Below are 25,441 nucleotides of genomic sequence, written 5' to 3'. Positions count from 1 at the left end.
TTTTCTTATAAGTGTTCATCATTTGAGTAGTGCTGAGCACGTATAAATTAATTCTGTCATCATGATTGTAAAAGAAGTACTCTAAACCCAGCTCTGACTTCCAGTTACTCTCAGCTTGATCTGCAGTGACTACATGTTGTAACCTTTTTGAACATTTGAAAGTGAAGGCAAACTGAAATCGTATATTGAGGCGGTGACCGACCTAACCTTATTAAAAAGAAAAAAATATTCTATTTTATTTTAAGCTTGTAATACAAAACGATTTGGACTCAGAACAAGGAATTTTGTGAGCAGCTAATATGAGTAAACTTACTAGCTACACAAAAAGTGGGTAAAGTTAGTGAATCAGAAAACAGATATTGTTTTACAACTCATCTAATTACATTGATATCAATATCACAAAGAAAAGTCAAATTGCAAAATCGTTTAACATTTCCTGTTCTGTAGTAATCAATGGGTACCCGCCCGTATATTAGTATTTTTTTCCTTTGCTTCTATTTCACGTTACCATTTTACCGAATCCATGGCGTTACATCTTAGCCTACATGATTAGCTTGAGAAAAACAAGTTAAATGTTGTTTATGTTGTTTAATTTTATAATAGATCAAATACTAAATAAATGTAAAATATTGTTGTAGATAAATGTATGACGGAAGGATTTGGAGTACGGTCAAAGGCGGTCAAAAGCTTGCAGCGGTTGGTCAAATACGGAAAGGGCGACTGTTAAGTGTTAAATCGTGTTGCTTCTGCTGCCATCGAAATTAAGTCCACTGTTGTCTTCCTTTCCCGTGCGACAAGTGCCTTAAAACCTAAAACATGCTAAACATCCCATCCCAGTCATATTAGATACTCTAGCAAAATTCTAAACAAAATAAAGATTTTCAACTTTATTAGTTCATTTATGGCGTTTTGTACGCAATTTCGAACGTAACCAAAAACCCATTTTTACATTTTAATAATCGCTTACATAAAAGTTAATTTGCCAATTCTTTTTTATCCAAATGGCAGTCTTTTCCCAGTCGTTAAAATTTTCTTGTGTAATCTTCTCACAGTCCCCAATATTAACTTTTCTGAGGGGATTAGTTTCTTTCATAAAAACATCAACCCCTCTTTTGGTGATATAACTACAGCGATAAAATACTAAGGTCTCCAGATTGCAGAAAGAATGAAGATTTGCCACTCGATGTGGGATTTCGTCTGTGAGGGTGTCACATCTTTTAATGTAGATATAAATAAGTGAGGGGGAGGACAATAAAGTCAATAGATTTTGAGGAGAAATCCAATAGTTCTCTGAGGTTAAACACAGAATCTCAAGTTTCTTTTGTATGGACCGATCTTTTTTGAAACAATTTCGTCCTTCGTCGGTAGTACTGACCAACTTATAACTATCACTCAAAAGGCATAGAGTTTGAAGATTGGGACAATTCTCTACGACAACCACTCTACGACTCTCTGCGACGGTTCCATTTCGTCTTGTGTCCTTCTTTATCAATTTTCTGATCATTGTTATTTACAACATTTAATTGATGGTTGTTTATTATGATTATTATATTGAACCAATCATAGTAACGAATAATTATTTTTTATTTAGGGAAAAAGATACAAGAAACCAGGGATGTTGAGAAGAGATAACTGAAGGAAATGTTGAGCTTTTGTGAGAACAGTTTTGATTGCCGCAATGCGTTGATTTCAAATCACCTTGGCTGACTCGAAATCGACTCGAAATCTGGCAACTCCATTTTATTAGTCTACCGCGAACGTCAGTCAGTCCAACTTTGAAATACGAGTTTGTTCTATCTTACGAGTTTCATCAATCTTACAATGGCAGCCTTTCTCCCTACAACTACATCTTGCTTCAAGTGCAAGAAGGATTTCTCGTCGACAAGAAATCCCCAAATTGTGACATGTATGGAATGTCAAGAATATGTTCATCGGGCCTGTCTTTTGCCAGGCACTCTGTCAGCCCAGGACTACATCCTTATGAAAAAAAAAACAACGAAGTGATTAGTGTTAAGTGTTACTTGAAGTGTGCCACTTCAAGTCATCTTACAACCGTGGAAGTGCCTGCAATTCCCCCCAAAAGAGCAGCCAAAGCTAACCCTGGCAAGCCACCTACCAAACGGGTTATGAGATCACGAAAGGAGCCGACACCACAGCAGCCAACCACCAGTGAACCTCCTGCAAGGCCAAGTGCAATTGCAGGATTGCGTTCACAACACACAACTACGGTCGCCGTGTCCACCTTAACCCCAATCGAATGTGCTGGATTTCCAACTTCCATGATTCAATTCGATGATTGGCCGGATATGGCTGTCAATGTCGTCAACATCGTCATTACCCCTGTCATCACTCCATCCCCTGTCATCACTCCATCAGACAGCCAGCTTGTTGCTGGTGAGTGGAGTTTACGGTGTGATCTCCCTATTCCTGTTCGTGAAGATACAGTAGAGCTGCGTGTACGCCCTACCGAATTGCAAGTAAACATGCCGGAAACAGGCTTACTAGCGCCACTGTCCTGAAAAATAAATATTTAAAATTTTGGACGTTCAGGCCCAACAACTAGACGTTCAGGCCCACTTTAAAGTGGGCCTGAAAGCAGGGGCCTGAACGTCCATGACCCTTCCATTTGACCGAAATATAAAATAAGAAATGTTCTTTATCAAATAGATCACTTTGCCATATCTGAAAACGTCGCAGGCTAAAAGTAAAATCTTGGACTGTTCATTCGTCTTCCCGCTTCTTTCTCTTTCTCTCACCGACCACGTTGACGTTACTCCTTCCCATCAGTCGCACTCGTTTTTTAACAGCAATTTTAACAGCAATGGATTCAGAACTGGAGGCATTCTGGGGAAGGCATTCTGGGTTTGGCTGCTGTTGCTGTGGCAAAATCTGTAATTTGGCCCCCGTTGCAGTATGTCCTGCGTGAAAAATGGGATTGGCAATTGGCCAAAACCAAAGAGTAAGTATCCTTATTTGTGCCCTAAATTTTAAAAAATTTTAAAATCTTTTTTCCAAATCTTTTTTCTCATGCAGGGTTCAAGTAACCTGCAAAGAAACCGCAGGATGATCTCGAAATGGGAAACTCTTTTGACGAAGCTGGTAGGCAAAAGAGAGCCAGGTGTTGGTGTGAGCACGAGGAGAGATCAAAATTTAAATTCAAGAAGACAAGCTTTCAGGAGGCAAGCAGGTGTCACTGACTGTGGTAAGTTATCACCTTACCCAATCCCCCTTCATTGCCCAAAAAACATTTTAATTTATCGTGTTGATTATTTACAGAAAGAAGTGCAGGTGGTGCTATCTCAATTAGCCAGAAAAATTGAGGAAGAGCAAGATCTGCCCGGGAGCCAGTCCCCAATGATGGGGCCATCACACGACTGAGATGCAAGATGATATCAATGTTCAAACATTCCGTGTGTATTTTCTTGAAGGTGGATTGCAATCGAGGTTCCTTATCTAAATAAAAATTTTGAAAAGTATTTGTTTGTTGTTGTCGTATATTTCATTCATTCATAATTCATTCATTTCATCTCATTATATTTCATCTCACATATGGCAGTTCATTTTTCATAATCGAAATAATCTTGCATGAGCGTCTAAGTAATCTTTCTTTTGGTTCGGGACTGAAGATCCACTTTAGTTAACTTGCCATTGTACCTGATTTTGAAAGCAAAAATTTCAATGGATTTCTTTAAAATGACATCAATTTCACTTACCATAGTCCCCTTTACTTATTTTCTTCCATGTTGTAGTTTACTAATACGATGTGGCAACCCAAACTACTTTGGGAAAGGTAAGACACGTATTTCTTTTGTAAGGAAAATAATAAATTTTTATGTGTGATTTTTCTTAAGGTGAACCGAAATGGATTGAAGATACCTGATAAGTTTTCTGGTGATGTGGCCGACGTTTTGAAAAAAAAATAAGAAATAACATTCTTGCAAGGCACTTTCGGCCTCTTACTGATGATAGCCATAAAATATTTCATCTGGCCCCTTGTGAAAAAGTATTGGTGGCGTGACCACAATGGTAAGATTCAGTTAAAAGCAAGGATGCCATCATTTTTAAATATTTTGCTGTTTTTTCATTGCATGCAGCAACCTCTGCCTCCCCTGTCTCCACCACATCTTCCCCTTTGTCAGCTCCACCACAAACAACAATAAATATGGAGCAGATGCTCATGCAGCAGCAGCAGCTGCTCATGCGGCAAGACACAATTCTGGTCCAAATCAAAGAGATTATGGAAGGCAAAAAGTATGGGATATGTCCGCACATTGACATATCCCTAACCAAGAATTCACAAGAAAATAAATTTTAATAAATATTTTAATTTTTAATTTTTAAAGTTTTTTTAATTTAAAGATTAATAAAATTACATTTCATACATGTTTTATGGTCAATTTAATTACAATGCTGTGCCGCCTTTAACGCCCAATATATCAAAAGAACATGCCTTTGGTATGTTTACTGTAATTATGTATTTTGATATGCGCGGCCACAAAAGAGAACCTCTCTAGATGCCGGTGCTAGTCGGAATGAGATCTTCTATCTTCGTCTTTGGCGGCCCTCTACCGGACATTTCTACGCATCACTTAATACAAACAAACTAAGCACATATTTAAGAGTTGCCAGTATGCAAAAAATCCAAAGGGGATTTTCACATCCTATTTCCTTGAAATTTCAATGATAATTCTAGACGAATTAGCTTTAAAGCTAATGCGCGTGTTTAAAAGCTTTAAAGACATTTGGATCTTCCTCATCATAAAAAATGATAGACTTTAGTTGATGGTTATTTCCATTTATTGGCTTACAAATACACAATCTTTAAGGCGGATATGTAAATCTCGCGCAGTTTCTTTTTTTTTTCATTACACGTCTTATTCGACCATTTACCTATTGGAAATGACTAAAAGAAATGTGTGTTTTATAAAAGTTTTTGATGTCTCATAAGTGTTATACCCAAGGATGATAAATTCAACATTGAAATAGTAGCCACTTAGCGTGTATATTGTTCGTCAAATTTTCACAAAAAAGTTTATTTTTTAGCGCTAGATGGAGGTTAAAAACAATCGGAAAAATAATCGACAAAAATTGAAGGAATATCAAATTTTTCCCACAGAAATTTAATCGCCGATTATTTTTCAGCGATTATCGCTAGCAGCCGATTATCGGCAAAAAAAATCGCGTGGTAAGTCTGAAGCTACGTATCCCAAGGTAAAAAAAAATATATGTTAAACTTCGAAACCCGTTCTATATGTTGGGATACATTTTATTTTGATCGAGATAGCCCTTTTCGCTATTTGCATTTAAAAATGCCCAACTTTTAAATGTTCAAATGTACATTACGGTTAATTTTTAATTGATTTTTGATAAAAATTTACAACGATTCAATAGAAAATTAAATTCTCTATCGATTTGTTATGGTCTCGTTCTCAAAAATAAAACAAGGACGCAAAATGATAAAAATAATTTTTTTTTATTGAGCGGTGCCATACGGCAAAATAAAAAAAACACAATTTTGAAACGACTATAACTAAATAAACGTTCAAGATAATTTTTTTTACTCGGTAGTTTTTTTCGTGTTTATGAATATATGGTCCAAATTTGAACCAAATCGGAATTTTACGCGCGCCAACAATTTGTTGGATGGGCGCGGTATGACCCACCGGCTAACTCAGCAAATGCAATTTTTACATTCCTCTAATTTAACTGCTATTGGTTGCTTTGCAGATCAATTAAAACTGATTTGTTATGTTTCTTTTTTGAATTTAAAAGAAATGTATGATTTCATTTTTTAAAAAAGGGGAGTAAAGTTTTTTTTAAATTATATACATTTACCGGAATGTCAATAAGTAATTTAGTTATTACAAACGAAATTATTTTAAATCAACCTAGAATGAAACTATTTCTAATTTTCTGTCTATCTGGATGCTTGCTTGGTGCTTGGATGCTGCCGGTTGATGTTAAAAAATTGTTCCATTAGAAAGTGTCAGCCATGTTTGAGGAAACGGAGAGCAGAAATAGTTGAACAAAAATTTCAGTTAAAACATGACATGACATAACTAAAAAAAAACGTCAATACTGACGAGGATTGAACCTGGTCGCATTTTCGAAATAAAATTTGAAAAACATGAAAGCACAGTACAAGAACATTAAGAAAAGAAATGGCAAAACAGGAAGAGGAGGACCTCCATCGTGGCCTTACTTTGATACTATGGATAAACTTCTGCGCCACGACGTGGCCGTTAATCCACAAAACATTGCAGAAATTGAAGCTGCTGGATTTAACTATATTCCAAGATGAGCAGTAAGATTTATTGGTAAATTTCATGTAAAATGGGACTTAAAGATTTATTTGTAAATTTTATGACCATCATGAAGTCGAGGGTGAAATAGACGATGAATATGAGCTTCCTGCTCCAAAAAGAAAAAAGATTTCTAATGGAGAAACTATTCAGATGATGATGATTGCGGAGGCCAAGCTATCATCATTATATAACAGATTCTTAGACGTTCTTAAAGGAATTCAAGCTCAAGGAGATGAGAAGGTAAAGCTGATGCGCCAACTTGTGAAAGACCAAAAGCCGAGCAGAGAAAATTAATAGTTGCCTTGTGTAACTGTAACGGCGTTATCGTGTGAAATGTGTCGTCATGAAAATATACACTTAAGTATCGCTAAATTCTATTTATAGCTTCTTGTTATAGTTTTCTCTAAGATCACGACAACAACCATATTGTTCAAGTCATTTCGTCTTTGATCAGCATTACCAAAAGTATTGTCGTTGTTATTGGCTTTTGCTGCTTGAAAAATGGCAAATAAGCCCCCTCATTATTCCCAAGGTCCATCTATCTGGTTCCCCTCTTCTTTCTAGTTTCGTCTTCTCCAGCACTGTCAGGATATATGGAAACGGCCTTCGTTATTATGATGAAATTTGTTAGATAATCACGCAATGATTTATTAATTTAATTGTTATTGGATAACATGAATTATTTCGATAAAATTTCCAAAATATGCATAAATGCAAATATAAAGGAAAATTTCTTCCCTGTAGCTTGATCTGTTCGTTATACTTATATATAAGAGAGAGGTTACCAAAAAGGGAAGACAAGTAACACATTTAAGAAAAAAAACTATGCACCATGTTATTGAAAAGAAATCATACAAAAATTTTACTGCTACATTTGCAAAATTCTAAATGAAAGTTCGTTGAAAACCTAACAAAATTAATTGTACACAAGTTAATCTGCTCAGGGAAACCTAGGTTGAAAACATGATAATGCTCTCAACCAGGCCAAACCAGGTTTGGGTTTTTTTTTATTGCTGAAATCGCGAGTAGGCGTCGGAGGGCATGGTAATGTAGACAATTTTATGCAAAATTTAGCGAAAAGTGAATGGCACAATCGGCTTTTTGGATTTGTTTGAATCCATTTTTCAAGCTGTAAACAGCAACAAAAAAGGATTGCAGCTAAACATTAGTTAGTTAAAATTACTAAACTTCATCATTTGAACTCTTTTCTTTAATTATTTCGACTTTCTGTTTTAAAAGAGGAGGTTTTAATCAGGTTATTTACATTAAAAAACACCCCCCCCCCCCCCATGGGGCTTGACATTGGATTTTAGAGCTTAAACTATTTCCGTCTGTCAAAAGGTTTTTAGTTCAATTGAGAGTTCCTTGAAGAGTTTACCTCATGGTCAGTTACGGTGGCAGACCTCCAAAATAATGCAGTTATTGAGTGTCGACGAGTTCTTGGTGAGTGTTTCGGATATTTTTTGTTACACAAAATTGTGTGTGAACACAATCATGTTTGGCAGAAAAACAGTCCTAATGAGTTGTACGTTGATTTTAAATTACACGCAATACCTTTTGTGTTTAATTGTCGTATATGTCATAATTTTTGAACGAAGATATAGTTTCTATCAATTTTCCAAAAAATTCAATTGTTATGGTAGAACGGAACATACTTAATGACTAATGGACATTACGGCCACACTAAAAAACAGATAAAATGGAGAAAATTGCCGCTGTCAATGAAATGATGATTCTATCTCGAGATACCAGACAATCAATGCGTTCGATTTTCGAGGCTCATAAAATATGTGTAACCTTCTAATTTTTTTGATCCATTAAAATTCATTTTTTTTCCATTGTCATCATTTGAAGACATCCAGCGTTTATAGATAATGATGCGAAAAAACAGCGCAAAATGCAGCACGCTAGAAGCTCGAATCAAACGGCTGTTCCCGGGTCCATTGACGAAGCTGAATCTTATTTAATCAACAACCAATATTACAAGTAAGCACGCCTTGGCAAATTTTTTACACTCATTTTAGTTTATTGTATTTTAGACAGGGTGTATTTCATTTCATTTCTTTAACATAGTATGACCAACAATGGCAATTAACTTTTTTTACGGAAGGGTTTCACCTGATACGGGTACGACAATCTTCTTCATCTCCCTTGGTATTCTCCCTATTTTGCATAGTTTGGAAGAGTTGGCCTGAGATGTTACAATTGCCACTCTTCCTTTTTTGTTTGCGCAACTATTCACTATTCGCGGTTTTTCTTATAGATATTGTCACGTTTCTATAACGTAGCAATTGATTGGTTCCCAGAACAGATATTTGCAGTCGATTCTGATCCTGGGAAGTTGACGATTCCCCGACGCTTGACAACAATAGTCATTGGGGACGAGACGACGTTGACAGAGGCATGCAATAGGGGGGAGCATGTTTCTCGGTTGTTGGACTTTTCTCTGTGTTGGTGTGTGTGTCGGTGGTGGAGTCGCGACCTCCAGTCTGTTTGTTTCTCTTTTACCAAACAGCTTCAGGTCGCTCTCAAAACTGAACGTGTTAGCCTCCTCACCCATGAGTGAAAAGCTATTTTTAATTTATAATTTTGATATAGGTTCCCGTTCGTCTATGCAATCATGACTGAAAAGACCCAATCCTTTTAGCTTACTCTTTTCCAGGGTTATAGGGTTATAGAAGTATAAAAAAACTGGGGAAGGAGCATCTAACATTATCTGACTACATTTCAATTGTGAAAGTGATGGCTGCCGCTTTCCCGGAAAAAAATTGCCCGAGGCTGTTGGTACAATTTTAGACAAGTGATTATTACCTTCTAAATATTTTATATTCTATATTTATTTGTAATTTTTCTTCACACTTAAAGGTTTCCCTGTGCCGAGTGACTAGAAGATTTGATTCATTGACATACACCAATATTCTACACCAACACACAAAACTTGTTGAAAGAAAATATTTTCATTCAGTTGGCGTGAAAGCAATTTAGTTAAGGAATAGTAATAGCACAGTTTATGAATTGTAACATAACGCACGAACAAAATTAAATTAGATAAAATTGATTATTAAATAATAACAATACAATAAATACCGTAAACTAATGAGATTTTTGTAGTTATGGGGCGTATCCAGTTTCTAAGCCCTCAACTTGATCAAGGGGAAAAATGGATCTAGACTGAGTTTTGTGTATGCTGTAGCAGACTACAGAGAGGATGCAAAGCGCGTTAAATGTATTGTTTGAAAGAAAACAAAAAAAAATCTGTTGAGTAGTTGGGGATAGAAAGTTAGGTAGATCATAAAGCAAAATATTGAATTTTGACGTTGGGGAACTAAAACCTTTTCAGGGTTAAAGTGTGTTTTTTTCTTTAGTCTGTAACATGTGTTAACGGGAGATGGTGAAAGAGAATCATGTCTGATAATCAAGTTTTTGGGAATGGATCCAGCGTTTTGAAATATTATTTTCTTGTGGTGGCATCGTATATCTTCGAGTGTTGGGGAGATGGAAACCCAACATGAGAATGGTAAAGTAATCTCAATTTTCTAACTATCTTTGCAGTGATTTAATTGTTCTCTTCGCGTGTTACGCACGTGTGTATCTTTATTTCAGATTCCAAATACAAAGCTGATATTAATGCTAAGGCGTATCAAAATTTCCTCAACATGGAAGAACAAAGAAATAGGGTCGAAGAGAAAAATAAGTGGGTAAGAAAGAAAAATTATAGTTGAAAAATACGAGTAAGACCGATTTTCTGTATATTTCTTGTGATTGAATTCAAATTACATTTATGTAAATTTCTTTAATTTTTAAGATGGCCAAACTGAAAGTGAAATAGTTTTGTCAGGGGACGAGGAGCCTGGATGTTCACGCATTTGTAAAAATAGGGATTTATTCCATTACGCTTATCTATTGCTTTTTAGTTTTAAACAAAGGTCAAAATGTATCTACGCTGATCACCAATCCGTTTAAGTTAATCACTAAAACATTTCAAAGTTTACTCCAGCCTCGAATTGAGCGTATCTTCTTTAAAGATTCAGAGGCTTTTATGACAACGGTATTATCACTCGTATTACTGGAAATTTAATTAACCTAAAGGTGTATTTATTATAGCCAGAAATCATTGCCTATCGAGGCTTTCCAGTGGAAATTCATCATGTTGTCACCGATGATGGATACATCTTTGATCTCCATCGTATACCTTTTGGAAGACCGAAAACTCCCTACGAAAACCGCACGACACAAAGAAAGGCCGTGTTTTTGCAGCACAGGTTGTTTAATAATATAATAATAATAATAATATGTATTTATAAGGCGCCTTTTTCATTACATGGTCAAAGTCACCCTGAAGCTCACAATAGGTTGACTACACTGTTATTAGGGGGTGGGGAAGGCAAGTCTGTACTAGTAAGTTTTTAGTCTGGATCGAAAACTAGTCAGGATGGAAAGAGAGCGGAGTTCAAGAGGGAGGCCATTCCAAATCCTGGGTGCACTGCTAGAAAAAAGAGCGCTCTCCCCATCGAACTTTCTTTGCAGGAGGAACGACGAGTTTGAGTGTGTCCTTTTCCGAACGAAGCCCACTCCACGTTGCTGTTTGAAGTGATACCAATTCCATCAGATAAGCTGGTGCCGTGCCGTGAACACAGCGGAAGGCAAGTGTGGCGACCTTAAAGTCGATTATGTACCGGATCGGCAGCCAATGTAGTGCAGCCAACTGGGGGGTTATGTGCTCCATTCTTTACGTCCTATTGATCATTCGGACCGCAGAGTTTTGGACTGACTGAAGCCGGTCAAGTTGATTTCCAGGTAAACCAAGTAAAAGCGAGTTGCCATTGTCAAGGAGAGATAGGACGAAAACAGAGATAAGACTAGTTGTTCCAATTTGGTCCAGGTACTTTCTTATAAGACCAATTCGATGGATGTGATAGAATACACGTCTACAAATATCGCTGACATGATTCTCCATGTTGAAATTGGCGTCAAACGTGGCTCCAAGGTTACGGACAAATCGAGACGATGTGATGGACTTACCACACAGTTCAATCACTGAACCAGGAACAGTAGCTTTCACATCCGATACCGTCAGCACATCCGTCTTTCCCACGTTCAGCATCATCTTGTTGCCAATCGTCCATTGTTGAATATCAGCAAAGCAGTTTGCCAAAGTAGAGCAGACAATTTGTTGAGAAACACCTCCAAGAAGCGTACTGTAAAGAATGAACACGATTGGTCCAAACACTGATCCTTGCGCCACACATAACAGTAAGGGGACGAGCGCAGAGGTAAAACCCATCAATAAGAACCGCTTGATGCCTGCCAGTGATATAAGACCGCATCCATTAGAGCGCCAGGCCCCGAATTCAAAATATTGGCTCCAGCCGCTGAAACAAGATGCTATGGTCAATGGTGTCAAATGCTGCACTAAAGTCCAGAAGCACCAGCCCTGCCGCATCTCCAGCATCGACAGCCAGGAGCAGATCGTTGTAGACACGAAGAAGAGCCGTTTCAGTCGAATGGTTGGCCCGATATGCTGACTGGACAGGTACAAAGAGGTTTTTGCTAGAGAGATGGTGTACAAGCGTAAAAGAAGCAATGCGCTCCAGACATTTTGAAGAGAAAGCAACATTCGTTAAATTACGGAAATTGTTGAAAAGTCTGGGACAGAGATTAGGCTTTTTTATGACTGGAGATATAAGACCAATTTTGAGCTTTGAGGGAAACACACCAGTGGAAACAGATAAGTTATACAAGGAGGCAATCGGTACAGCAAGGACATTAATGACTGTTTTCAGGAGAGAAGTCGGGATTGGGTGAAGAGAACACGATTAAGTTGGGCATAATTTAACCATTTTAATCACATCACTATGAGAAACTTGAGGAAAATCAAGGAGAGAATATTTATCAGGAACCACCATCGCAGTAACATCCTCTTCGTCGTTGGCCCAGACAGTCGCGAATCCAGTTCAGCTCAAAGTTTGGTCGGTTTGTCAGCAAAGAAGGCGATGAAATCATCAGCCAGTAGCAGCAATGAGTCATGCTCTGGAAGTTTCCTCGCCGGTTTCTCCAGAAGCCGATCACCAACTGCACCAAACAGCTTCCTCTGATCAGCGCCGCAGTCAAGTATCATCCTACTCAGCTGTTTGGTCTTGGCCTCGTCACACAATAATGTAAGAAGGTCGCGGCCATCCCGCAGTAGTTGCTTGTCAATCTCTAATCTACGATTGATCCATCTTCTCTCAACCGAACGTGCTCGCCTTCTCGCAATTTTCGACCAATTCAGTGCTCCAAAAATTCTCTGGTCGAATCGGGCACTACAACACTTTTCTTTAGAGGTGCATGTTTGTCCAGTAAAGACGCCAGCCCTCGATCGTATTGCTCCATCAAATCGGTTACATCATCAGAAGGGTCCTGTATTAGCGGCAGCTCCAACAGGTCACTCCTGAAGGTTGTATTATCGACCAAACAGGGCGATGAGCTCGAACCAGTACCTCAATGGTCAGATGATCACTGAAAATACCGCCGACATTGCAACAAGAGATTAGGTTGTCGGTCACACGCGAAAGAATAAGATCCAGTGTGTGTCCCTTAGTCTGAGTGGGGCCTTTCGCATGCGTGAATGTTAAAATCACCCATAGGCATAGTCTTTTTAGTAGAGGAGGCCAGACGTTCTAGAAGTGAAGTGAATTCAGTAAAAAAATCGGTTGATGCAGTTTAGTGGTGGTCGATAGATAACAAGAAGATCAATAGAGACCGAATTTACGCAGAACATCGTACCAGTCAGTTCAAATGATGTGCAGTCACCTGCAGCTTTAACTGCTTCCGAATCAAAGGAGCGGAACGTGTCTCTATAAACAACGGCTACACCTCCTCCGCTTCCAGTGCATCTCACCGAGTGGACAAATAAATAGCCAGGTGGATAGGCTCGCCTCAGCAGATAGTTGCCATCCTCTGCACTCTTCGCCAATGTCTCAGTGATGGCAAGCACGTCCAAATCAAGAGACTCAATGTGATGTTGGAGTCGAGGAATTTTGTTACGAATCGACCGTGCATTCATGTAAACAAGAAGCAGGAACTGCTTCAATGCGTATTCCCGTCTCACTTGTGCCCCTGCATGATAGCTACGTCTGGTTGGCGGAGCGGAGATGATGCCTAGTTTTTTCCATACAATAAAACCAGGAGGTGCCGGTGTGGCGGCAGGTCCCTCTTGGAGTTTTTTTTTTTTTTTTTTTGTAGTTCTTTTTTTTTTTTGTGTGGTCAACGTTAAATAGATGACTTTTCCAGCATTTTGTTTGCGTACTCTTCATCAACGTATTGTTCATCGTTGGATCATCAGCAACGTTTCGTGCAATCGTCACATTTGTCAGTATAATCGTAGACTCTTATTTGGCAAGTTGTTTCAAAATGTCTTCGTGAGATGTAGAGTTGGCTGGAAATTCTAATGAAATAAATGTAAATGCTAAGAAGTATTTGATCAATGAGATCGTTTCACCGTGGCTAGCTGATAAGTTTCTGTGAGTTTTTCATTTTTTTTGTATGTGTGTATTGTGTTTTGATGAATCTTGTTTTTTGAACTTTTTTTTCAAGGTGGGCTTTGATAGCCAAGGTCGATAGTGTTGATTGTTTAAAAAGTGCACGTAAAGGTGGCTGTATTTACTCATCCGCGAAGTAGAGTGATTCCACTGGAATTATTCAGTGTGTGATGTTTCAATATGCAGAGATAATAGTTAAAAGATTAAAGGTAAAAAATAGTTAATAGGTTAGATTATTGTTTTTACGTCTTTTAAATGGTTTTTCTATTAAGGCTGGAGGAACGTATAGATTTGAAAATTGTGCTGTAAAAGAAGCTAATGCAGCTTATTCTCGTGATGGTAGATTTTCTCAAAAGTGTGAACTTTTATTACCCGCCAGTAATCTGGTCCGTAATTTTCATTTTGAAAATTTGGCATTGTTACTTAAATATTTTTTTTTAGATTTGGTCTGTGATAGGTAGTATACTCCCCAAAAAATTATGAAAGTCGAGGAGAATGTCATCATTGAAATTTGTCGACATCTTTGATTGACCCGTCGATTGATAGTTCTATTCTTACATTATCTGATAGTGGGATACAATGGGAATCCCTTTTTTTTAAATTCTCTTGTTCCTCATCATTGGGAATTTCCTGTTTGTTGCTTTTCTTCTGATTGCATGCAGAAATTGGAACAAGATGGGGAAAACTTAAAATGTTCTGTGTATTCTTTTCGATGGTTGCAATGATTTCGAAGTTTTGGCTACTTCTGCGATTGCAAAAAAGATTTTAGGTATTTTTGGTTTCCTAGTTCAAAATTTTGGTTGTTTATGTTGCAATCTTTTTGTTAGGTGTTTCATCTAAGTTTATTGGGACATGTGTCATCGAGAAAGACACAGAGAGATTAGATGGTGTTGCTTTTACTGCGTCACAAAAGCTATTTAACTTCTCCTTTTTCCCAACTAAACAAGTACGAATTTCTTTTTTATTGTTTTTTTTTCGTTGTTTTATTGTTGTTGTTACAAAAAGTAGATGGTTATTCATCGAAGAATTCATTTTGTTTCTCAGTGTTCCATCACAGGAGCTGAAAGTCTTATTAAGAAAATGCTTAAGTTAAGAAAAAATTACATTATGTAGAGAATAAGTCAGAGGGTTTCACCTTTTATTGACACTGAACACGTACACACTCTTACACAAGCGTTCACTGATAGGATGGATGGAGAGGGAGAAAAGAGACGGAGAATAGCAAGGGAGAATAGAGAGGGAGAGTAACTGCTATCGAACAACAAGGGGAGGAGACCACGGAGTGGTCGACGACCGGCGGCTTGGCTGGCTGACGGACTGTCGGCTGGACTCTGCTTCCGGTGGCTGCTGGTGACTGCTCTGCGGTTGTTGCTGCTGCTACTGTCGATGCTACTGCTCTGCTACTACTGGTGCTACTGCCCCCGAGGATGTTGTGGCTGCTGGGTTATGTACCCGTAGTGTAGCCGGTGTAATTTGGAGATGGCTCAATTGCACGGTGATTGAGGGGAATAGGATAAGGGGAAAAGGTACCCCGAAAGGTTTGACAGGAGGGTAATAGGAATACATATGGGTGATAATAAGGTGAGTGATGGGTCTGACTCGGCAGAGTCAGAGATAGGTAGTTGTAGATTGATTAGCTGGTGCGGAAGCTGAGGTTGCGGAAAAGGGAAAGCGATGTGGGAGGGAAGGATCAATAGTTGGGAAAATACATTAAACATTACATAATTACGGAAATAATTAAGTTGAATAGATTTTTTAAAAAAGATCTTTGGTGTATCAGTTTTGTCTATGACAAGGTCTCGTTTCTGGATTTTAAAAAACCTAGATTTAAAATTAAATTTGAATTTTCTTTTTGTGGCGGGACTTTGTTAAATTTTCGAATTCCTTTTGTTTCTATTTGATTTAAAAAAACATGGTCAGAAGTATGAGTTTTTTTTTGTTGTTTTTAATAGTTGAAATTTGTACCTTAATATTCATTTGTGTAATTTTTAAGGCACTGCATTCCGATATTCTTGCTGACGTGTATGGTAAAGATGTTAAAATAATTTAGAAATAACTGAATTCACTTACACTTGATACCTTTCTCAAAGCATGACTTTGAACTGCCAAGAATTAAATTTGTTTAGAACTTTATTAATAATACTGGAAGCTAATTTTATATTGTGGAATCTTTTTTATACAGTAAAATGGATACTGTCTTTTATTAAAGTAGAATTAGAATAAATGGAGACAAAATACTGGAAAAAAGCAAAAGGGTATACTATTGATTCACACTACAATTCAAGTTCTTACACACTCCTCTTTTATCTTAAATTAACAGTTGGAATTGGGAGATAATGGTGATTTGATTAAAGGACCTAACGTGATGATTCCTGCTTTCTTAGACGTGGGGCGAGTTATACAATAAAAACATCTTTCTCTAGCTTCGGGCTAATTCGCGGAGAATGAGACAACCCAGCTAGCATGTCTTTATTGGTAAAATATTTTTTTCCGACAATATTCTTCGATTGAACACCCACATATTGGTATAATATTAAATTATTTTTTTGTTGCGACAAGGTGGCTGTTAAATTTTTTTGTTATTTTCCCAATAAATGACTATTATCAAAGATGAATAAATTAATATTATTTTGTTTTATTTTCCCAATAACGGATCATTAAATAAGGAATACATCGTTTTCTATGAAAAAACTATAGTTTTTTACATTCACCACACGTTCAAAATCCTAAATGATTGTTTAGTTGCTGACTTTATTACCGAGATTGGGTTTGAACCATTATCATTTGTGTCACCAATCCAATGCTATAACCACTACACCAGCCACAGATATATGATTAAAAAGTCCCGATGTGACCAGTGCATACTTACACATTGTCATGGTTATAGCCCAGCGTGAGCAAAATCGATTTAATTACATCAGTGTAGGAATTTATGATTATTGAGACTATTTGTTTCATAAGTCATTTGTTTGCTGAAAGTGGGTTTGAACCAACCTCCATAGAATTATCGATATGGATATATAATAATAGCAGTTTTAACATTTCATCTCCTTAACGTTATCACGTTAGCGTGGAGGTAGAGTTTTAGATTCGAAGTACGTAATTTAGTTGTCCGAGACTTGTACAAGATCTGGATTTTAAGACAATTGGATTGTTCATTTAGGCAATTGTATGCAGAACTAACGAATTGAATACGATATAAAACATTTAGGATTTTGAACGCATGTTAAATGTAGAAAACTATAGCTTCTTCATAAAAAAAGGATTTATTACTTTTTTAATGGTCCGTTATTGGGAAAATAACAAAACGTAATATTTATTTATTCTTCTTTGATTATAGTCATTCATTGGGAAAACAACAAAACAATTTAACAGCCACCTTGACGCAGCAAAGTAATAATTTAATATTATACCAATATGTGGGTTATCGACCGAAGAATATTCTCGGAAAACAATATTTTACCATTACGGGACTTGACTTATCCCTTTTTTGGCCGTAGGGACATCCGTGGCGAGATCCTCTGGATCTCTCCATTGCCTGTCGGGACATTCCCCCATAAGGAATCCCCTCTTAACCCTTGTTTACGTGGCTTCTAGAAGTTAAAAACTTTTATTGTCTCAAGTCGAAAACTAGTTGTAATATCGCTGATGGTGTAGTGGTTATAGCATTGGATTGGCGACTCAAGGTGTGATGGTTCAAACCCAATCTAGCCCAAAAACAAAATAGAACTATAAATAGAATCATTTCTAATAACAAGTTGAAGTTGAAAAAATATGCCATGCTGGACTATATAACCAAAGACACAACAACCAGATTTCCGCTAAAATTTTAAAAGTAGTAAAACTGCTATTTCACCAATAAAAGTAAAATAAGTAAAATAAGTTGAAAAAATATTGTGAGCCAACAAATTTGGGTGCAAAAATAGATTGGAACAATATTTAAAAAAAATTATTTTACCAACATCTCAATTGTAGGAATATAATATTTAAGCAATATTTGGGAAATATACTCTGCTAGCTGGGAAGGCTCGGATAAACGAGGAAGTGAAAAAGCGCGTTATTAACATCGGCACAATGGCGTCACCCAGATCCTGGCATGCAGGCAGAAAACAAGAGATTTGACCCCCCAAAATGAGAGAAAAATGAACTCAGACCAGCCAAAAAGACTTGACATTCAGGTTCACGGTCACTAGTTTCACGAACGGTCAAAATTTGAGACACACAGACTTGCTAGAAATACACAAGAATAAACAGTGTAGTAGGAGCTCGAAAAATGTGCTGCCAGTACGGCGCGACTCAGTTCTTGTTTCTTTAAGACCATATGTGGTTGTTTAGTTCGTCCAAAAATTCGCTAGGTACGGTAATATTTTCTCATTTAGCCAATTCATTCAATTAAAACCAAAAATCTTACTATTCAATTTTTTTTACAGCTTACATTTTAGCGGATTGTTGTACATTTATTTCTCAGACGTATGGTTAGGAAACAGCAGAGGGAATTTTTATTCTAGGAAACACGTTTCTCTGAACCCGCGTACACTGACCATGAATACTGGGACTTTTTGTAGGCTATAACAATACGTTATATAGATTTTTTTTAGTTCGATTCTAAAGATATTTCTATAGATGAGATGAAATGGCGCAAGTACGACATCCCTGCCAGTATCGATTACGTCTTGAATGCAACAGGACACGAGAAATTGGCCACTTATTTTGGATATTCGCTAGGCGTCAGCGTGTTTTTCATGGGTGCCATCCAGCATCCGGAAAAAAACGACAAAGTGGAAGTCATGATTTGACTGGGACCGACTGTTGTAAAGTATTTACTGTTACATGTCACCGTTTGTACAAGTCTACCAAGTAAGTGCTAAATGAAAATGCATTCTATTTGCACAATGTCATGATAGTTTGTAACAAAATTGTACCTTTGAAAAAAAAAATCGAGTTGTAAATTTTAATTTTCGTGTATAGTTTTTGCAGCAACTGTTTGGAATCGGTGAAGGAATTGGTGTCTTTTTCACTTATTGACTCGTCTTTTTTTGTGAAACTTCCCATTTCGGTGCGGAAATTGGGAAGCATATGCTATTCCAGATATTTGGCTACTCCAAAATTTATGAGGAGGTTTGTTTAAGTTAAAAATGATTATTATAAATCAACAATCAATTAAAAAACGGTTATCCTCTCAGAATTTCCCCTTTCGTTCAGCCGTTCATCACCCATCTGGTAGCTCGATGAATTCCATGGCACAGTTTCTTCAAAATTTGAATTCTGGTAAAAGATGGCAGCCATACGTAAAATTGAATACATTGAATAACTCCATCCGAATTTAATACGTTTAATACCAGCCATTGTCTGTTAATTTAGGTGAATCATTTCTCCACTTCGACTGCGGATCAGCAGAAAATTTTGAGCGATACGGAACGATTTATTCGCCCGAGTACAATCTCACTAAAGTGATCGTACCCGTCTATTTGGTCTATGGCGATAATGACAACATATAGCGCCAACAGAAGTCTATACCTTACAAACCCTACCATACGCTTACAGTTTGGTTATTTAGCAATTTGTTCAAAGGTCGTAATTTGGCTAATATCTAGACTGGGAAACTTGAAAGGTTCCATTCGAGTGGACAACCCTACCCAGCTAGCAGAGTATATTTCCCAAATATTGCTAAAATATTATATTCCTACAATTGAGATGTTGGTAAAATATATTTTTTTTAAAATATTTTTCCAATAAATTTTTGCACCAAAATTTATTGACTCACAATATTTTTCAAGTTATTTTACTTTTATTGGTAAAATAAAAGTTTTACTACTTTTAAAATTTTGGCAAACGTTATTTGTATTGTGTTTAGATGAAATCTGGTTGTTGTGTTTATGGTTATATAGTCCAGCGTGGTATATTAATTCATTTCCAACTTGTTATTAAAAAAGATTCATTTGCTGTTTGGTTTTTTGCCGAGAGTGGGTTTGAAACACCATACCTTGAGTAAACAATCCAATGCTATAAACACTACACCATCAGCGGTATTACAACCTTTTATCGACGTGAGCCAATAAAAGTTTTTAACTTCTAGACGCCACGTAAACAAGGGTTAAGAGGGGATTCCCTATAGGGCTTTGTCCCGACAGGCGATAGAGAGATCCAGAGGATCTCGCCACGGATGTCCCTACGGCCGAAAAAGGGATAAGTCAAGTCCCGTAATGGTAAAATATTGTTTTTCGAGAATATTCTTCGGTCGATAACCCACATATTGGTATAATATAATATTATTACTTTGCTGCGTCAAGGTGGCTGTTAAATTGTTTTGTTGTTTTCCCAATGAATGACTATTATCATAGATGAATAAATCAATATTATGTTTTGTTATTTTACCAAAAACAGACCATTAAAAAATTAATAAATTCTTTTTTTATGAAAAAGCTATAGTCTTTTACATGTAACTTGCGTTCAAAATCCTAAATGTTTTATATCGTATTCAATTCGTTAGTTCTGCATACAATTGCCTAAATGAACAATCCAATTGTCTTAAATTCCAGATGTTGCACGAGTCTCGAACAACTAACTTTCGTACTTCCAATTTAAAACTCTACCTTCACGCTAACGTGATATAATTTATCTTAAACGTTAAGGAGATGAAATGTTAAAACTGCTATTATTATAAATCCATTTAGATCTATGGATTCTATGGAGGTTGGTTCAAACCCACTTTCAGCAAACAAATGACTTATGAAACAAATAGTCTCAATAATCATAAATTCCTACACTGATTTAATTAAGTCGATTTTGCTCACGCTGGGCTATAACCATGACAATGTGTAAGTATGCACTATCCATCTGGTCACGTCGGGACTTTATGCACATCGTCGATGATGGTGTAGTGGTTTCAGCATTGGATGGGTGATTCTATGGATGATGATTCAAACCTACTTTCGGCAATAATGGCAGCACCTAAACAATCATATAGGATTTTGAACGTGTGGAAATCCTTATTTAACAAGCAATCCACCACTCAAGTGCACCAAATCCATGGACCCCACTTTTTTTCCCATTCCGCTATGGGACCTAAAAATCTGAAATAATTCAGGCATAATCAGTTTTTTACTCCGGATTCACCTGTTGTTGCAGAATTAAATATTCTCTGCCGTTCGGGAGATATTTATTGTTAAAGTTTGGGTTTTTTCAAATTTTAACAATTTTGGGGGGTCTTTGGTATCGATTTATGGGTAAATGCTAACCTTTAAAAAAAAACAAATTATCCCAAAAGTTTGCTCGTTCATTCCTCAATACGAATCCAAAAGGAATTTACATTCTAGATTAGATTGGCCGAGTTATTCCCAATCTAGTAAAGTGTAATTTTTACAAGTTTCCCACCCAGCCCAGTCGCCATTTTTTATCCCGTAGTATGCTATAATATGTTTATTTCATGTTGTTTTGGTTTGGGTTAAACGGAACATGGAAAACGGGGTAAAACAGGTATTGCCAGATCAATGTTATTTCCAGAAAAACGCCCCCTGGCAACAAAAAACAAAGAAAAAATTATCGAAAAAACTTTTTTGACAGTATCTCCACTTCTACTCTATAAAATAAATAAAAATGCAGCATTTCTGAAAGATAAATGAATTTCCTTTTCACCAGTGCATTATTTAATAAATATAATTAAGCCGTTGCAGAGAAAAACGATGTTCCATTTTACCCCTGGCTCTGTTCCGTTTAACCAATTTTTTTTTGTTTTTTGGCATTTTTTAATGTTGGAATTTCATCACATAACTATTAAATGATTCAACAAAAAAAAATAACCAAATGTAAAAAAATGCCAGGGAATCACCCCTATACTTTTATTTTTTCATTATTCTTTTTTTTATTTAAATGGTTTTTAAATTTTTTAAATTTAAATGGTAGCGTAAAAAAAATGTCCCACATAGCTCCGGTTTCCCCTACTAGTTGGCGCTTTTTTTCGTTTTTGAGCCCTCACTTCTTTATTTCTCACTTTTTTATCCCCGCTAGGTTTAAAAAAAAGAGGAAAAAAATAGCTTTTGAAAGCGTATTTTTAGTTTATGACAATTTGAATTGTTTAAAACGAAAAGCGCTTTGAAAATGAAGGAGGGTGGGTAGAGTAGGGGGCAACATGCTCATGTGCGTGGGGTAGGACGGCCCATGTTATCCTTTTTGGCTAAAAAAACACCTGGCGATGGCGTCATCAACTAAATTTTCCGAAAAATGTTCTCTCCCATCTCTAACCCAGCAACACAAGTTGCCCCGAGAAAAGTTTTCTTTGTTATTATTCGTTTTCAAGCAATAATTTTGTTACTAAAAATAAATAAAAATTTGTGTCTGAAAGAAGAAGAAATTTCCTTTCAGCAACTTATTTTTTATAAATTTTAAGTTAACTAGGGGGAAAAAAAGAAAACGAAATGTACCACACAAATTAAGGTTAGAAAAACTTTTTAATTTTTTTACCATACTACTTGGACTATTTCAGTAATTTGTTGTTTAAAAGATGCGCACTATTGAAGACTATAACTGGTAATTTTTAAAATGTAATTCCTCGGTCGCAAGAAGACGAAAAACGGTGGGTGCCAAGTTACCCACTACCTCAATTGCCCCGTTCTCCCCTACTATAAATAAATCGCAAAAAAGCGCATAAAAAATCAAAAAAGGGAAATTTCGGGGATTTATTCCTCAACACGGCAAAATTTTCCTTTTTGCAAAAGTAACCCTAATAACAAGAATAACCAACAGTAAAAAAAATTTTGGAAATAAATTTTTTTTTGCGACTGGAATATTCGAGTTGTCATGGAATGACCCTTTCTTAAAAAAGGGATGAAGGTTTAAAGCACTCAATGGCAAGTTTCAAATACTTGCCACGGCAGAATCACATATTCGCTTACTCATACACTGTTTGTGGTGATAGACAAGCGTCAAGGTTTGTAAAATTACCAATTACTTTTAGTTGTTTAAAAATAGTAATGTTTTACTTCATATCGCATCTTCGCATGCACCAAACAGACCCCAAATGTCCAAAGAGTTGAAAGTGCTAGGTAATGAGTCAAGTGGTTTATCTTGGGTGTGATTTTTTTCTCAAAAACCTATTTAAAACGAGAAAAAAATTTGAAATTATGAAATGAGGTCACCTTGTTTCAGAATGTCACAGGAGGACATAGATTCCATGAAAATTAATCTAGTAATTGATAGAAGTATTTTGTACACTCGCCAATGTCTATCAGAAACTGGAATTCTAGAACCAATTATTAAAGGAAGATGAACAAACAAAAACCATTTTTGAGTGGCTGAAGTCGTCGTGATTTTTTGTCTCAATGAATTTTGTGTTCTTCTTACGAGAAAGCAGTTGATATTCATGAAAGAATTCAGAATGCGGACTGCTGATGTGATTTCAATCCGTAGAAAGAATGAAAATATGCAGTGTGGAAGCATATCTTGGAATACAAACATAGGTTTTCAAATGTTTCATCCTTGATATGTCACATTGCACACAATAATAATGCTGATGCTTCCTCAAAATTACAAAGTTGAATACAGCATTTGAAACTGTCGATTGTTTCAAATATTGTATAATATTTATCAAATAAATTTGGCCATTTTCAGCTGTAAAGACTAAAATATTTCAGCATTTCAACATTATGAACATCGACAACGGAACAACATTTAACAACGGAACGCGACGATTTTTTTTGGTTGAAGCCATTATGGGTAGCATTAAGCCAATTTTTTTTTTAGATTTTCCGATCAGGGGAAGAGTAGGTTTTAAATGAATCCCAAATTTTGGGAACGCTAGAACTCCATGCAAATTAATAGATTACTTTAAAGGGGTTAACTATAAAACGGGTTAAAATGGAAAACTCTGAAATGAAGAACTTCACAAGCTTAACAATAGTATTAATTTATATTTTTCGCGTCATATTTTATGTAGTCAATTGTAAATTTTTCAGATTTTATTTTTTGGCCCTTTCTAGTCCCTTTCTTCCTCCCATTCCATCCCCGCCGAGTTGTCGCCCCCTCATGAGCGCGCGTTTTCTCTGTTTAACAGAGAAAAAGGCGTGTGGGGTGAAAAGTGATGTGAAAATGGAAGTTTTTATCTTGTCGGTCGATGATATAATATGCTATAATATAATTCGGTTGACGCCCTACACAATTATCTTGCTCTTTTTCAGCCTGAACGGAGAGGTGCAAGCATATCGCCAAAATTTGGCACTCGTTACCGTCCGGCAGTAAGGCACAACAACATCAAAAGAAGAAAAAGGTCAGCGGGGTGCCAAAATCTTTGACGTAAAAGTTTCAAAAGAAGAAAAAAGATGCAACTCCCCGTTTTTCACGATGATTATTCTCCCTGTTTGTCACAATTTAAGGTTAGCTTTTCTAGCATCCATTCACCAAAGAGCCCGATATTGTGGCTTATTTCGCTACAAGAAGGCGGATGGAAGGAGCTGGTTGGTGAAGCCGACATCCCCTACCTTGTCAAGAGAGATCCAGTACTCGATCCAGGGGATCTGGGGCCCACCACTCCTCTACTACTACATTCTTTCAACTTTCTATTTCTGTCTATCGGCAAAATCATCTGTTGTACTTTCATAATGGTGTGGTTCTGTATCACGCCGTTGCTCAGCGAAAGGTTCCAAACAGACCGTTAACCATCCCGACATACAGCTGCTGTACAACCAAGACGGTGCGATTTTGTATTACGTCTGGAAACAAGTATTTTAAAGAATAAGAGAGGGTCAGTAGACTGAGAGGCGGGTGGGCTGATGGATTTTCGTAGCCCCCTGGTTTATTTGAAGAAGATGACCTCCTGACGCAAGGAAGTCGGAATGATCAAACATGGGGCCAACCATGATGAGACCTTCTGCATCGTCGAGGGATAGTTGGCTTCGCACTTGCCAGAATGGACAGAGCTCCAGGGGGGAGATTACAATTTGCATTGGGGAACCCACCAATGATTGCTTGACAGAAAAAAGCCATCACTGGGTAAACGGAGCAAGTTGCAGCCACGGACGACCACTAAATATCGGGAATGGCGCCGCTGGAGCCCTCCATCAAATCCACCAAACTTGTGCGGGTAGTTTTGTGCTGGATACTCCACATTTTTTTCTAGTCCAAGTAAAGTGAGATGGAAAACCTCCTTAAGGCCAGACTAGGTGTTCATGATAACGGGCACAAAGAAAAAAAATAAGAAAATAAAATCAGAAAAACTAAAGAATCTCCAACAGGAAACTTAGCAAGTAGGGTACGATGGCAAGGAACTGTCATCATTGATATATTCCCTCTGAACACAGTCAGAAGAAACTGTGAAGAAGAAAAGTTCCTTGAATCTAGCAAAAGGAGAAATCGGATGTGAAATTCCTCCAGGAAACAGATCAACGTCCCAATTCAAAAAGGAGATCAACAACACTTTAAAATCTTCCAAGAACCAATTATTTGAGCAAAACGAAAACACAGAAAACTACATTTAAAAAACACGATAAGCGATAAGCGATAAGAAAAGGTTGTCCATCTATCAGAACAAATAGACAGCTGCTCTTCCAACGTCAGAAACGAATTTGATCTATTTCCTGTGGATTTTTCATTGTCAGAAGAGAGAAAATTAAAAATTAAGCCAGC

The 25,441-nt window shown here is 36.9% G+C and overlaps 1 long non-coding RNA gene across 3 annotated transcripts; it reads right to left on the bottom strand.

Moving 5' to 3' along the window:
- Positions 1 to 2,445: 2,445 nt before the first annotated feature.
- Positions 2,446 to 4,545, bottom strand: LOC124335760. 3 transcript variants are annotated; one of them, XR_006916900.1, is made up of 3 exons: positions 3,877 to 4,545; positions 3,714 to 3,805; positions 2,446 to 3,654 (listed from the first exon to the last, which is right to left on the bottom strand). It is a non-coding gene; the product is annotated as an uncharacterized LOC124335760 (long non-coding RNA). The 3 variants fall into 3 exon arrangements; XR_006916901.1 differs by having other exon boundaries at positions 3,714 to 4,282; positions 4,374 to 4,545; XR_006916899.1 differs by having other exon boundaries at positions 3,714 to 4,545.
- Positions 4,546 to 25,441: the final 20,896 nt, after the last annotated feature.

The sequence above is a fragment of the Daphnia pulicaria genome, chromosome 4 (assembly GCF_021234035.1).
Source record: "Daphnia pulicaria isolate SC F1-1A chromosome 4, SC_F0-13Bv2, whole genome shotgun sequence".
NCBI lineage: Eukaryota > Metazoa > Arthropoda > Branchiopoda > Diplostraca > Daphniidae > Daphnia > Daphnia pulicaria.
Note: the sequence above shows the minus strand (reverse complement) of the source record. Positions and strands in the feature narration are given on the sequence as shown.